Here is a 19,395-nt window from a genome sequence, read left to right as displayed (position 1 = left end):
TATTACGTTATATGGTATTACGTTATCACGTATTACGTTATATGGTATAACGTTATAACGTATTTCGTTATATGGTATAACGTTTTAACGTATTACGTTATATGGTATAACGTTATCACGTATTACGTTATATGGTATAACGTTATAACGTGTTACGTTATATGGTATTACGTTATAACGTATTACGTTATATGGTATAACGTTATAACGTATTACGTTATATGGTATAACGTTATAACGTGTTACGTTATATGGTATTACGTTATAACGTATTACGTTATATGGTATAACGTTATAACGTGTTACGTTATATGGAATAACGTTATAACGAATTACGTTATATGGCATTACGTTATAACGTATTACGTTATATGGTATAACGTTATAACGTATTACGTTATATGGTATAACGTTATAACGTATTACGTTATATGGTATAACGTTATAACGAATTACGTTATATGGTATAACGTTATAACGTATTACGTTATATGGTATAACGTTATAACGTATTACGTTATATGGTATATCGTTATAGCGTATTACGTTATATGGTATAACGATATACCGTATTACGTTATATGGTATAACGAAATGACGTTTTACGTTATATGGTATAACGTTTTAACGTATTACGTTATATGGTATAACGTTATCACGTATTACGTTATATGGTATAACGTTATAACGTATTACGTTATATGGTATAACGTTATAACGTATTACGTTATATGGTATAACGTTATAACGTATTACGTTATATGGTATAACGTTATAACGTATTACGTTATATGGTATAACGTCATAACGTATTACGTTATATGGTATTACGTTATCACGTATTACGTTATATGGTATAACGTTATAACGTATTACGTTATATGGTATAACGTTTTAACGTATTACGTTATATGGTATAACGTTATCACGTATTCCGTTATATGGTATAACGTTATAACGTATTACGTTATATGGTATAACGTTTTAACGTATTACGTTATATGGTATAACGTTAGCACGTATTACGTTATATGGTATAACGTTATAACATATTACGTTATATGGTATTACGTTATAACGTATTACGTTATATGGTATAACGAAATGACGTTTTATGTTATATGGTATTACGTTATAACGTATTACGTTATATGGTATTACGTTATAACGTATTACGTTATATGGTATAACGTCATAACGCATTACGTTATATGGTATAACGTCATAACGGATTACGTTATATGGTATTACGTTATCACGCATTACGTTATATGGTATAACGTTATAACGTATTACGTTATATGGTATAACGTTTTAACGTATTACGTTATATGGTATAACGTTATCACGTATTACGTTATATGGTATAACGTTATAACGTATTACGTTATATGGTATATCGTTATAACGTATTACGTTATATGGTATAACGTTATACCGTATTACGTTATATGGTATAACGAAATGACGTTTTACGTTATATGGTATTACGTTATAACGTATTACGTTATATGGTATAACGTTATCACGTATTACGTTATATGGCATTACGTTATAACGTATTACGTTATATGGGATAACGAAATGACGTTTTACGTTATATGGTATAACGTTATAACGTATTACGTTATATGGTATTACGTTTTAACGTATTACGTTATATGGTATAACGAAATGACGTTTTACGTTATATGGTATTACGTTATAACGTATTACGTTATATGGTATAACGTTATCACGTATTACGTTATATGGTATAACGTTATAACGTACTACGTTATATGGTATATCGTTATAACGTACTACGTTATATGGTATATCGCTATAACGTATTACGTTATATGGTATAACGCTATACCGTATTACGTTATATGGTATAACGTTATAACGTATTACGTTATATGGTATAACGTTATAACGTATTACGTTATATGGTATATCGTTATAATGTATTACGTTATATGGTATAACGTTATACCGTATTACGTTATATGGTATAACGAAATGACGTTTTACGTTATATGGTATTACGTTATAACGTATTACGTTATATGGTATTACGTTATAACGTATTACGTTATATGGTATATCGTCATAACGTATTACGTTATATGGTATTACGTTATCACGTATTACGTTATATGGTATAACGTTATAACGTATTACGTTATATGGTATAACGTTTTAACGTATTACGTTATATGGTATAACGTTATCACGTATTACGTTATATGGTATAACGTTATAATGTATTACGTTATATGGTATTACGTTATAACGTATTACGTTATATGGTATAACGTTATAACGTATTACGTTATATGGTATAACGTTTTAACGTATTACGAAATATGGTATAACGTTATCACGTATTACGTTATATGGCATAACGTTATAACGTATTACGTTATATGGTATAACGAAATGACGTTTTACGTTATATGGTATTACGTTATAACGTATTACGTTATATGGTATAACGTTATCACGTATTACGTTATATGGTATAACGTTATAACGTATTACGTTATATGGTATTACGTTATAACGTATTACGTTATATGGTATAACGTTATAACGTATTACGTTATATGGTATAACGTTATAACGTGTTACGTTATATGGTATTACGTTATAACGTATTACGTTATATGGTATAACGTTATAACGTGTTACGTTATATGGAATAACGTTATAACGAATTACGTTATATGGCATTACGTTATAACGTATTACGTTATATGGCATTACGTTATAACGTATTACGTTATATGGGATAACGAAATGACGTTTTACGTTATATGGTATAACGTTATAACGTATTACGTTATATGGTATTACGTTTTAACGTATTACGTTATATGGTATAACGAAATGACGTTTTACGTTATATGGTATTACGTTATAACGTATTACGTTATATGGTATAACGTTATCACGTATTACGTTATATGGTATAACGTTATAACGTATTACGTTATATGGTATTACGTTATAACGTATTACGTTATATGGTATAACGTCATAACGTATTACGTTATATGGTATTACGTTATCACGTATTACGTTATATGGTATAACGTTATAACGTATTGCGTTATATGGTATAACGTTTTAACGTATTACGTTATATGGTATAACGTTATCACGTATTACGTTATATGGTATAACGTTATAATGTATTACGTTATATGGTATTACGTTATAACGTATTACGTTATATGGTATAACGTTATAACGTATTACGTTATATGGTATAACGTTTTAACGTATTACGTAATATGGTATAACGTTATCACGTATTACGTTATATGGTATAACGTTATAACGTATTACGTTATATGGTATAACGAAATGACGTTTTACGTTATATGGTATTACGTTATAACGTATTACGTTATATGGTATAACGTTATCACGTATTACGTTATATGGTATAACGTTATAACGTATTACGTTATATGGTATTACGTTATAACGTATTACGTTATATGGTATAACGCTATAACGAGTTACGTTATATGGAATAACGTTATAACGAATTACGTTATATGGCATTACGTTATAACGTATTACGTTATATGGTATAACGTTATAACGATTTACGTTATATGGTATAACGTTATAACGTATTACGTTATATGGTATAACGTTATAACGTACTACGTTATATGGTATATCGTTATAACGTATTACGTTATATGGTATAACGTTATACCGTATTACGTTATATGGTATAACGTTATAACGTATTACGTTATATGGTATAACGTTATAACGTATTACGTTATATGGTATAACGAAATGACGTTTTATGTTATATGGTATTACGTTATAACGTATTACGTTATATGGTATAACGTTATCACGTATTACGTTATATGGTATTACGTTATAACGTATTACGTTATATGGTATTACGTTATAACGTATTACGTTATATGGTATAACGTTATAACGAGTTACGTTATATGGAATAACGTTATAACGAATTACGTTATATGGCATTACGTTATAACGTATTAAGTTATATGGTATAACGTTATAACGTATTACGTTATATGGTATAACGTTATAACGTATTACGTTATATGGTATTACGTTATAACGTATTACGTTATATGGTATAACGTTATAACGTGTTACGTTATATGGAATAACGTTATAACGAATTACGTTATATGGCATTACGTTATAACGTATTACGTTATATGGTATAACGTTATAACGTATTACGTTATATGGTATAACGTTATAACGTATTACGTTATATGGTATAACGTTATAACGTACTACGTTATATGGTATATCGTTATAACGTACTACGTTATATGGTATATCGTTATAACGTATTACGTTATATGGTATAACGTTATACCGTATTACGTTATATGGTATAACGTTATAACGTATTACGTTATATGGTGTAACGTTATAACGTATTACGTTATATGGTATATCGTTATAACGTATTAGGTTATATGGTATAACGTTATACCGTATTACGTTATATGGTATAACGAAATGACGTTTTACGTTATATGGTATTACGTTATAACGTATTACGTTATATGATATTACGTTATAACGTATTACGTTATATGGTATAACGTCATAACGTATTACGTTATATGGTATTACGTTATCACGTATTACGTTATATGGTATAACGTTATAACGTATTACGTTATATGGTATAACGTTATAACGTATTACGTTATATGGTATAACGTCATAACGTATTACGTTATATGGTATTACGTTATCACGTATTACGTTATATGGTATAACGTCATAACGTATTACGTTATATGGTATTACGTTATCACGTATTACGTTATATGGTATAACGTTATAACGTATTACGTTATATGGTATAACGTTTTAACGTATTACGTTATATGGTATAACGTTATCACGTATTACGTTATATGGTATAACGTTATAACGTATTACGTTATATGGTATAACGTTATAACGTATTACGTTATATGGTATAACGTTATAACGTATTACGTTATATGGTATTACGTTATCACGTATTACGTTATATGGTATAACGTTATAACGTATTACGTTATATGGTATAACGTTATAACGTATTACGTTATATGGTATAACGTCATAACGTATTACGTTATATGGTATTACGTTATCACGTATTACGTTATATGGTATAACGTCATAACGTATTACGTTATATGGTATTACGTTATCACGTATTACGTTATATGGTATAACGTTATAACGTATTACGTTATATGGTATAACGTTTTAACGTATTACGTTATATGGTATAACGTTATCACGTATTACGTTATATGGTATAACGTTATAACGTATTACGTTATATGGTATTACGTTATCACGTATTACGTTATATGGTATAACGTTATAACGTATTACGTTATATGGTATAACGTTATAACGTACTACGTTATATGGTATATCGTTATAACGTATTACGTTATATGGTATAACGTTATACCGTATTACGTTATATGGTATAACGTTATAACGAATTACGTTATATGGTATAACGTTATAACGTATTACGTTATATGGTGTAACGTTTTAACGTATTACGTTATATAGTATATCGTTATAACGTATTACGTTATATGGTATGACGTTATACCGTATTACGTTATATGGTATAACGTTTTAACGTATTACGTTATATGGTATAACGAAATGACGTTTTACGTTATATGGTATTACGTTATAACGTATTACGTTATATGGTATAACGTTATCACGTATTACGTTATATGGTATAACGTTATAACGTATTACGTTATATGGTATTACGTTATAACGTATTACGTTATATGGTATAACGTTATAACGAGTTACGTTATATGGAATAACGTTATAACGAATTACGTTATATGGCATTACGTTATAACGCATTACGATATATGGTATAACGTTATAACGATTTACGTTATATGGTATAACGTTATAACGTATTACGTTATATGGTATAACGTTATAACGTACTACGTTATATGGTATATCGTTATAACGTATTACGTTATATGGTATAACGTTATACCGTATTACGTTATATGGTATAACGTTATAACGTATTACGTTATATGGAATAACGTTATAACGTATTACGTTATATGGTATAACGTTATAACGTATTACGTTATATGGTATATCGTTATAACGTATTACGTTATATGGTATAACATTATACCGTATTACGTTATATGGTATAACGAAATGAGGTTTTACGTTATATGGTATTACGTTATAACGTATTACGTTATATGATATTACGTTATAACGTATTACGTTATATGGTATAACGTCATAACGTATTACGTTATATGGTATTACGTTATCACGTATTACGTTATATGGTATAACGTTATAACGTATTTCGTTATATGGTATAACGTTTTAAAATATTACGTTATATGGTATAACGTTATCACGTATTACGTTATATGGTATAACGTTATAACGTATTACGTTATATGGTATTACGTTATAACGTATTACGTTATATGGTATAACGTTATAACGTATTACGTTATATGGTATAACGTTATAACGTGTTACGTTATATGGTATTACGTTATAACGTATTACGTTATATGGTATAACGTTATAACGTGTTACGTTATATGGAATAACGTTATAACGAATTACGTTATATGGCATTACGTTATAACGTATTACGTTATATGGTATAACGTTATAACGTATTACGTTATAACGTATTACGTTATATGGTATAACGTTATAACGAGTTACGTTATATGGAATAACGTTATAACGAATTACGTTATATGGCATTACGTTAGAACGTATTACGTTATATGGTATAACGTTATAACGATTTACGTTATATGGTATAACGTTATAATGTATTACGTTATATGGTATTACGTTATAACGTATTACGTTATATGATATTACGTTATAACGTATTACGTTATATGGTATAACGTCATAACGTATTACGTTATATGGTATTACGTTATCACGTATTACGTTATATGGTATAACGTTATAACGTATTACGTTATATGGTATAACGTTTTAACGTATTACGTTATATGGTATAACGTTATCACGTATTACGTTATATGGTATAACGTTATAACGTATTACGTTATATGGTATAACGTTTTAACGTATTACGTTATATGGTATAACGTTATCACGTATTACGTTATATGGTATAACGTTATAACGTATTACGTTATATGGTATTACGTTATAACGTATTACGTTATAACGTATTACGTTATAACGTATTACGTTATATGGTATAACGTTATAACGTATTACGTTATATGGTATAACGTTATAACGTATTACGTTATATGGTATAACGTCATAACGTATTACGTTATATGGTATTACGTTATCACGTATTACGTTATATGGTATAACGTTATGACGTATTACGTTATATGGTATAACGTTTTAACGTATTACGTTATATGGTATAACGTTATCACGTATTCCGTTATATGGTATAACGTTATAACGTATTACGTTATATGGTATAACGTTTTAACGTATTACGTTATATGGTATAACGTTATCACGTATTACGTTATATGGTATAACGTTATAACATATTACGTTATATGGTATTACGTTATAACGTATTACGTTATATGGTATAACGAAATGACGTTTTATGTTATATGGTATTACGTTATAACGTATTACGTTATATGGTATTACGCTATAACGTATTACGTTATATGGTATAACGTCATAACGCATTACGTTATATGGTATAACGTCATAACGGATTACGTTATATGGTATTACGTTATCACGCATTACGTTATATGGTATAACGTTATAACGTATTACGTTATATGGTATAACGTTTTAACGTATTACGTTATATGGTATAACGTTATCACGTATTACGTTATATGGTATAACGTTATAACGTATTACGTTATATGGTATATCGTTATAACGTATTACGTTATATGGTATAACGTTATACCGTATTACGTTATATGGTATAACGAAATGACGTTTTACGTTATATGGTATTACGTTATAACGTATTACGTTATATGGTATAACGTTATCACGTATTACGTTATATGGCATTACGTTATAACGTATTACGTTATATGGGATAACGAAATGACGTTTTTCGTTATATGGTATAACGTTATAACGTATTACGTTATATGGTATTACGTTTTAACGTATTACGTTATATGGTATAACGTCATAACGGATTACGTTATATGGTATTACGTTATCACGCATTACGTTATATGGTATAACGTTATACCGTATTACGTTATATGGTATAACGAAATGACGTTTTACGTTATATGGTATTACGTTATAACGTATTACGTTATATGGTATAACGTTATAACGTATTACGTTATATGGTATAACGTTATCACGTATTACGTTATATGGCATTACGTTATAACGTATTACGTTATATGGGATAACGAAATGACGTTTTACGTTATATGGTATAACGTTATAACGTATTACGTTATATGGTATTACGTTTTAACGTATTACGTTATATGGTATAACGTTATAACGTATTACGTTATATGGTATAACGTTATAACGTATTACGTTATATGGTATATTGTTATAATGTATTACGTTATATGGTATAACGTTATACCGTATTACGTTATATGGTATAACGAAATGACGTTTTACGTTATATGGTATTTCGTTATAACGTATTACGTTATATGGTATTACGTTATAACGTATTACGTTATATGGTATAACGTCATAACGTATTACGTTATATGGTATTACGTTATCACGTATTACGTTATATGGTATAACGTTATAACGTATTACGTTATATGGTATAACGTTTTAACGTATTACGTTATATGGTATAACGTTATCACGTATTACGTTATATGGTATAACGTTATAATGTATTACGTTATATGGTATTACGTTATAACGTATTACGTTATATGGTATAACGTTATAACGTATTACGTTATATGGTATAACGTTTTAACGTATTACGTAATATGGTATAACGTTATCACGTATTACGTTATATGGTATAACGTTATAACGTATTACGTTATACGGTATAACGAAATGACGTTTTACGTTATATGGTATTACGTTATAACGTATTACGTTATATGGTATAACGTTATCACGTATTACGTTATATGGTATAACGTTATAACGTATTATGTTATATGGTATAACGTTATACCGTATTACGTTATATGGTATAACGTTATAACGTATTACGTTATATGGTATAACGTTATAACGTATTACGTTATATGGTATATCGTTATAATGTATTACGTTATATGGTATAACGTTATACCGTATTACGTTATATGGTATAACGAAATGACGTTTTACGTTATATGGTATAACGTTATAATGTATTACGTTATATGGTATAACGTTATAACGTATTACGTTATATGGTATTACGTTATCACGTATTACGTTATATGGTATAACGTTATAACGTATTACGTTATATGGTATAACGTTATACCGTATTACGTTATATGGTATAACGTTATAACGTATTACGTTATATGGTATAACGTTATAACGTATTACGTTATATGGTATATCGTTATAATGTATTACGTTATATGGTATAACGTTATACCGTATTACGTTATATGGTATAACGAAATGACGTTTTACGTTATATGGTATTACGTTATAACGTATTACGTTATATGGTATTACGTTATAACGTATTACGTTATATGGTATAACGTCATAACGTATTACGTTATATGGTATTACGTTATCACGTATTACGTTATATGGTATAACGTTATAACGTATTACGTTATATGGTATAACGTTTTAACGTATTACGTTATATGGTATAACGTTATCACGTATTACGTTATATGGTATAACGTTATAATGTATTACGTTATATGGTATTACGTTATAACGCATTACGTTATATGGTATAACGTTATAACGTATTACGTTATATGGTATAACGTTTTAACGTATTACGTAATATGGTATAACGTTATCACGTATTACGTTATATGGTATAACGTCATAACGTATTACGTTATATGGTATTACGTTATCACGTATTACGTTATATGGTATAACGTTATAACGTATTACGTTATATGGTATAACGTTTTAACGTATTACGTTATATGGTATAACGTTATCACGTATTACGTTATATGGTATAACGTTATAATGTATTACGTTATATGGTATTACGTTATAACGTATTACGTTATATGGTATAACGTTATAACGTATTACGTTATATGGTATAACGTTTTAACGTATTACGTAATATGGTATAACGTTATCACGTATTACGTTATATGGTATAACGTTATAACGTATTAGGTTATATGGTATAACGAAATGACGTTTTACGTTATATGGTATATCGTTATAACGTATTACGTTATATGGTATAACGTTATACCGTATTACGTTATATGGTATAACGAAATGAGGTTTAACGTTATATGGTATTACGTTATAACGTATTACGTTATATGATATTACGTTATAACGTATTACGTTATATGGTATATCGTTATAACGTATTACGTTATATGGTATAACGTTATACCGTATTACGTTATATGGTATAACGAAATGAGGTTTTACGTTATATGGTATTACGTTATAACGTATTACGTTATATGATATTACGTTATAACGTATTACGTTATATGGTATAACGTCATAACGTATTACGTTATATGGTATTACGTTATCACGTATTACGTTATATGGTATAACGTTATAACGTATTACGTTATATGGTATTACGTTATCACGTATTACGTTATATGGTATAACGTTATAACGTATTACGTTATATGGTATAACGTTTTAACGTATTACGTTATATGGTATAACGTTATCACGTATTACGTTATATGGTATAACGTTATAATGTATTACGTTATATGGTATTACGTTATAACGTATTACGTTATATGGTATAACGTTATAACGTATTACGTTATATGGTATAACGTTTTAACGTATTACGTAATATGGTATAACGTTATCACGTATTACGTTATATGGTATAACGTTATAACGTATTACGTTATATGGTATAACGAAATGACGTTTTACGTTATATGGTATTACGTTATAACGCATTACGTTATATGGTATAACGTTATCACGTATTACGTTATATGGTATAACGTTATAACGTATTACGTTATATGGTATTACGTTATAACGTATTACGTTATATGGTATAACGTTATAACGAGTTACGTTATATGGAATAACGTTATAACGAATTACGTTATATGGCATTACGTTAGAACGTATTACGTTATATGGTATAACGTTATAACGATTTACGTTATATGGTATAACGTTATAACGTATTACGTTATATGGTATAACGTTATAACGTACTACGTTATATGATATATCGTTATAACGTATTACGTTATATGGTATAACGTTATACCGTATTACGTTATATGGTATAACGTTATAACGTATTACGTTATATGGTATAACGTTATAACGTATTACGTTATATGGTATAACGTTATAACGTATTACGTTATATGGTATATCGTTATAACGTATTACGTTATATGGTATAACGTTACACCGTATTACGTTATATGGTATAACGAAATGAGGTTTTACGTTATATGGTATTACGTTATAACGTATTACGTTATATGATATTACGTTATAACGTATTACGTTATATGGTATAACGTCATAACGTATTACGTTATATGGTATTACGTTATCACGTATTACGTTATATGGTATAACGTTATAACGTATTACGTTATATGGTATAACGTTTTAACGTATTACGTTATATGGTATAACGTTATCACGTATTACGTTATATGGTATAACGTTATAACGTATTACGTTATATGGTATTACGTTATAACGTATTACGTTATATGGTATAACGTTATAACGTATTACGTTATATGGTATAACGTTATAACGTATTACGTTATATGGTATTACGTTATAACGTATTACGTTATATGGTATAACGTTATAACGTGTTACGTTATATGGAATAACGTCATAACGTATTACGTTATATGGTATTACGTTATCACGTATTACGTTATATGGTATAACGTTATAACGTATTACGTTATATGGTATAACGTTTTAACGTATTACGTTATATGGTATAACGTTATCACGTATTACGTTATATGGTATAACGTTATAACGTATTACGTTATATGGTATATCGTTATAACGTATTACGTTATATGGTATAACGTTATACCGTATTACGTTATATGGTATAACGAAATGACGTTTTACGTTATATGGTATAACGTTATAACGTATTACGTTATATGGTATAACGTTATAACGTATTACGTTATATGGTATAACGTTATAACGTATTACGTTATATGGTATAACGTTTTAACGTATTACGTAATATGGTATAACGTTATCACGTATTACGTTATATGGTATAACGTTATAACGTATTACGTTATATGGTATAACGAAATGACGTTTTACGTTATATGGTATTACGTTATAACGCATTACGTTATATGGTATAACGTTATCACGTATTACGTTATATGGTATAACGTTATAACGTATTACGTTATATGGTATTACGTTATAACGTATTACGTTATATGGTATAACGTTATAACGAGTTACGTTATATGGAATAACGTTATAACGAATTACGTTATATGGCATTACGTTAGAACGTATTACGTTATATGGTATAACGTTATAACGATTTACGTTATATGGTATAACGTTATAACGTATTACGTTATATGGTATAACGTTATAACGTACTACGTTATATGGTATATCGTTATAACGTATTACGTTATATGGTATAACGTTATACCGTATTACGTTATATGGTATAACGTTATAACGTATTACGTTATATGGTATAACGTTATAACGTATTACGTTATATGGTATATCGTTATAACGTATTACGTTATATGGTATAACGTTATACCGTATTACGTTATATGGTATAACGAAATGAGGTTTTACGTTATATGGTATTACGTTATAACGTATTACGTTATATGATATTACGTTATAACGTATTACGTTATATGGTATAACGTCATAACGTATTACGTTATATGGTATTACGTTATCACGTATTACGTTATATGGTATAACGTTATAACGTATTACGTTATATGGTATAACGTTTTAACGTATTACGTTATATGGTATAACGTTATCACGTATTACGTTATATGGTATAACGTTATAACGTATTACGTTATATGGTATTACGTTATAACGTATTACGTTATATGGTATAACGTTATAACGTATTACGTTATATGGTATAACGTTATAACGTATTACGTTATATGGTATTACGTTATAACGTATTACGTTATATGGTATAACGTTATAACGTGTTACGTTATATGGAATAACGTCATAACGTATTACGTTATATGGTATTACGTTATCACGTATTACGTTATATGGTATAACGTTATAACGTATTACGTTATATGGTATAACGTTTTAACGTATTACGTTATATGGTATAACGTTATCACGTATTACGTTATATGGTATAACGTTATAACGTATTACGTTATATGGTATATCGTTATAACGTATTACGTTATATGGTATAACGTTATACCGTATTACGTTATATGGTATAACGAAATGACGTTTTACGTTATATGGTATTACGTTATAACGTATTACGTTATATGATATTACGTTATAACGTATTACGTTATATGGTATAACGTCATAACGTATTACGTTATATGGTATTACGTTATCACGTATTACGTTATATGGTATAACGTTATAACGTATTACGTTATATGGTATAACGTTTTAACGTATTACGTTATATGGTATAACGTTATCACGTATTACGTTATATGGTATAACGTTATAACGTATTACGTTATATGGTATTACGTTATAACGTATTACGTTATATGGTATAACGTTATAACGTATTACGTTATATGGTATAACGTTATAACGTATTACGTTATATGGTATAACGTCATAACGTATTACGTTATATGGTATTACGTTATCACGTATTACGTTATATGGTATAACGTTATAACGTATTACGTTATATGGTATAACGTTTTAACGTATTACGTTATATGGTATAACGTTATCACGTATTCCGTTATATGGTATAACGTTATAACGTATTACGTTATATGGTATAACGTTTTAACGTATTACGTTATATGGTATAACGTTATCACGTATTACGTTATATGGTATAACGTTATAACATATTACGTTATATGGTATTACGTTATAACGTATTACGTTATATGGTATAACGAAAGGACGTTTTATGTTATATGTTATTACGTTATAACGTATTACGTTATATGGTATTACGTTATAACGTATTACGTTATATGGTATAACGTCATAACGTATTACGTTATATGGTATTACGTTATCACGTATTACGTTATATGGTATAACGTTATAACGTATTACGTTATATGGTATAACGTTTTAACGTATTACGTTATATGGTATAACGTTATCACGTATTACGTTATATGGTATAACGTTATAACGTATTACGTTATACGGTATATCGTTATAACGTATTACGTTATATGGTATAACGTTATACCGTATTACGTTATATGGTATAACGAAATGACGTTTTACGTTATATGGTATTACGTTATAACGTATTACGTTATATGGTATAACGTTATCACGTATTACGTTATATGGCATTACGTTATAACGTATTACGTTATATGGGATAACGAAATGACGTTTTACGTTATATGGTATAACGTTATAACGTACTACGTTATATGGTATTACGTTTTAACGTATTACGTTATATGGTAAAACGTTATAACGTATTACGTTATATGGTATTACGTTATAACGTATTACGTTATATGGTATAACGTTATAACGTATTACGTTATATGGCATAACGTTATAACGAATTACGTTATATGTCATTACGTTATAACGTACTACGTTATATGGTATAACGTTATAACGTATTACGTTATATGGTATAACGTTATAACGTATTACGTTATATGGTATAACGTTATAACGTACAACGTTTTATGGTATATCGTTATAACGTATTACGTTATATGGTATAACGTTATACCGTATTACGTTATATGGTATAACGTTGTAACGTATTACGTTATATGGTATAACGTTATAACGTATTACGTTATATGGTATATCGTTATAACGTACTACGTTATATGGTATAACGTTATACCGTATTACGTTATATGGTATAGCGAAATGACGTTTTACGTTATATGGTATTACGTTATAACGTATTACGTTATATGGTATGACGTTATAACATATTACGTTATGTGGTATAACGTTATAACGTATTACGTTATATGGCATTACGTTATAATGTATTACGTTATATGGGATAACGAAATGACGTTTTACGTTATATGGTATAACGTTATAACGTATTACGTTATATGGTATAACGTTATACCGTATTACGTTATATGGTATAACGAAATGACGTTTTACGTTATATGGTATTACGTTATAACGTATTACGTTATATGGTATAACGTTATCACGTACTACGTTATATGGCATTACGTTATAACGTATTACGTTATATGGGATAACGAAATGACGTTTTACGTTATATGGTATAACGTCATAACGTATTACGTTATATGGTATTACGTTATCACGTATTACGTTATATGGTATAACGTTATAACGTATTACGTTATATGGTATAACGTTTTAACGTATTACGTTATATGGTATAACGTTATCACGTATTACGTTATATGGTATAACGTTATAACGTATTACGTTATATGGTATTACTTTATAACGTATTACGTTATATGGTATAACGTTATAACGTATTACGTTATATGGTATAACGTTATAACGTATTACGTTATATGGTATAACGTTATACCGTATTACGTTATATGGTATAACGAAATGACGTTTTACGTTATATGGTATTACGTTATAACGTATTACGTTATATGGTATAACGTTATCACGTATTACGTTATATGGCATTACGTTATAACGTATTACGTTATATGGGATAACGAAATGACGTTTTACGTTATATGGTATAACGTTATAACGTATTACGTTATATGGTATTACGTTATAACGTATTACGTTATATGGTATAACGTCATAACGTATTACGTTATATGGTATTACGTTATCACGTATTACGTTATATGGTATAACGTTATAACGTATTACGTTATATGGTATAACGAAATGACGTTTTACGTTATATGGTATTACGTTATAACGTATTACGTTATATGGTATAACGTTATCACGTATTACGTTATATGGTATAACGTTATAACGTATTACGTTATATGGTATTACGTTATAACGTATTACGTTATATGGTATAACGTTATAACAAGTTACGTTATATGGAATAACGTTATAACGAATTACGTTATATGGCATTACGTTATAACGTATTACGTTATATGGTATAACGTTATAACGATTTACGTTATATGGTATAACGTTATAACGTATTACGTTATATGGAATAACGTCATAACGTATTACGTTATATGGTATTACGTTATCACGTATTACGTTATATGGTATAACGTTATAACGTATTACGTTATATGGTATAACGTTTTAACGTATTACGTTATATGGTATAACGTTATCACGTATTACGTTATATGGTATAACGTTATAACGTATTACGTTATATGGTATATCGTTATAACGTATTACGTTATATGGTATAACGTTATACCGTATTACGTTATATGGTATAACGAAATGACGTTTTACGTTATATGGTATTACGTTATAACGTATTACGTTATATGATATTACGTTATAACGTATTACGTTATATGGTATAACGTCATAACGTATTACGTTATATGGTATTACGTTATCACGTATTACGTTATATGGTATAACGTTATAACGTATTACGTTATATGGTATAACGTTTTAACGTATTACGTTATATGGTATAACGTTATCACGTATTACGTTATATGGTATAACGTTATAACGTATTACGTTATATGGTATTACGTTATAACGTATTACGTTATATGGTATAACGTTATAACGTATTACGTTATATGGTATAACGTTATAACGTATTACGTTATATGGTATAACGTCATAACGTATTACGTTATATGGTATTACGTTATCACGTATTACGTTATATGGTATAACGTTATAACGTATTACGTTATATGGTATAACGTTTTAACGTATTACGTTATATGGTATAACGTTATCACGTATTCCGTTATATGGTATAACGTTATAACGTATTACGTTATATGGTATAACGTTTTAACGTATTACGTTATATGGTATAACGTTATCACGTATTACGTTATATGGTATAACGTTATAACATATTACGTTATATGGTATTACGTTATAACGTATTACGTTATATGGTATAACGAAAGGACGTTTTATGTTATATGTTATTACGTTATAACGTATTACGTTATATGGTATTACGTTATAACGTATTACGTTATATGGTATAACGTCATAACGTATTACGTTATATGGTATTACGTTATCACGTATTACGTTATATGGTATAACGTTATAACGTATTACGTTATATGGTATAACGTTTTAACGTATTACGTTATATGGTATAACGTTATCACGTATTACGTTATATGGTATAACGTTATAACGTATTACGTTATACGGTATATCGTTATAACGTATTACGTTATATGGTATAACGTTATACCGTATTACGTTATATGGTATAACGAAATGACGTTTTACGTTATATGGTATTACGTTATAACGTATTACGTTATATGGTATAACGTTATCACGTATTACGTTATATGGCATTACGTTATAACGTATTACGTTATATGGGATAACGAAATGACGTTTTACGTTATATGGTATAACGTTATAACGTACTACGTTATATGGTATTACGTTTTAACGTATTACGTTATATGGTATAACGTTATAACGTATTACGTTATATGGTATTACGTTATAACGTATTACGTTATATGGTATAACGTTATAACGTATTACGTTATATGGCATAACGTTATAACGAATTACGTTATATGTCATTACGTTATAACGTACTACGTTATATGGTATAACGTTATAACGTATTACGTTATATGGTATAACGTTATAACGTATTACGTTATATGGTATAACGTTATAACGTACAACGTTTTATGGTATATCGTTATAACGTATTACGTTATATGGTATAACGTTATACCGTATTACGTTATATGGTATAACGTTGTAACGTATTACGTTATATGGTATAACGTTATAACGTATTACGTTATATGGTATATCGTTATAACGTACTACGTTATATGGTATAACGTTATACCGTATTACGTTATATGGTATAGCGAAATGACGTTTTACGTTATATGGTATTACGTTATAACGTATTACGTTATATGGTATGACGTTATAACATATTACGTTATGTGGTATAACGTTATAACGTATTACGTTATATGGCATTACGTTATAATGTATTACGTTATATGGGATAACGAAATGACGTTTTACGTTATATGGTATAACGTTATAACGTATTACGTTATATGGTATAACGTTATACCGTATTACGTTATATGGTATAACGAAATGACGTTTTACGTTATATGGTATTACGTTATAACGTATTACGTTATATGGTATAACGTTATCACGTACTACGTTATATGGCATTACGTTATAACGTATTACGTTATATGGGATAACGAAATGACGTTTTACGTTATATGGTATAACGTCATAACGTATTACGTTATATGGTATTACGTTATCACGTATTACGTTATATGGTATAACGTTATAACGTATTACGTTATATGGTATAACGTTTTAACGTATTACGTTATATGGTATAACGTTATCACGTATTACGTTATATGGTATAACGTTATAACGTATTACGTTATATGGTATTACTTTATAACGTATTACGTTATATGGTATAACGTTATAACATATTACGTTATATGGTATAACGTTATAACGTATTACGTTATATGGTATAACGTTATACCGTATTACGTTATATGGTATAACGAAATGACGTTTTACGTTATATGGTATTACGTTATAACGTATTACGTTATATGGTATAACGTTATCACGTATTACGTTATATGGCATTACGTTATAACGTATTACGTTATATGGGATAACGAAATGACGTTTTACGTTATATGGTATAACGTTATAACGTATTACGTTATATGGTATTACGTTATAACGTATTACGTTATATGGTATAACGTCATAACGTATTACGTTATATGGTATTACGTTATCACG

The sequence above is a fragment of the Bombus vancouverensis genome, chromosome 9 (assembly GCF_051014615.1).
Source record: "Bombus vancouverensis nearcticus chromosome 9, iyBomVanc1_principal, whole genome shotgun sequence".
Classification (NCBI taxonomy): Eukaryota; Metazoa; Arthropoda; class Insecta; order Hymenoptera; family Apidae; genus Bombus; species Bombus vancouverensis.
Note: the sequence above shows the minus strand (reverse complement) of the source record.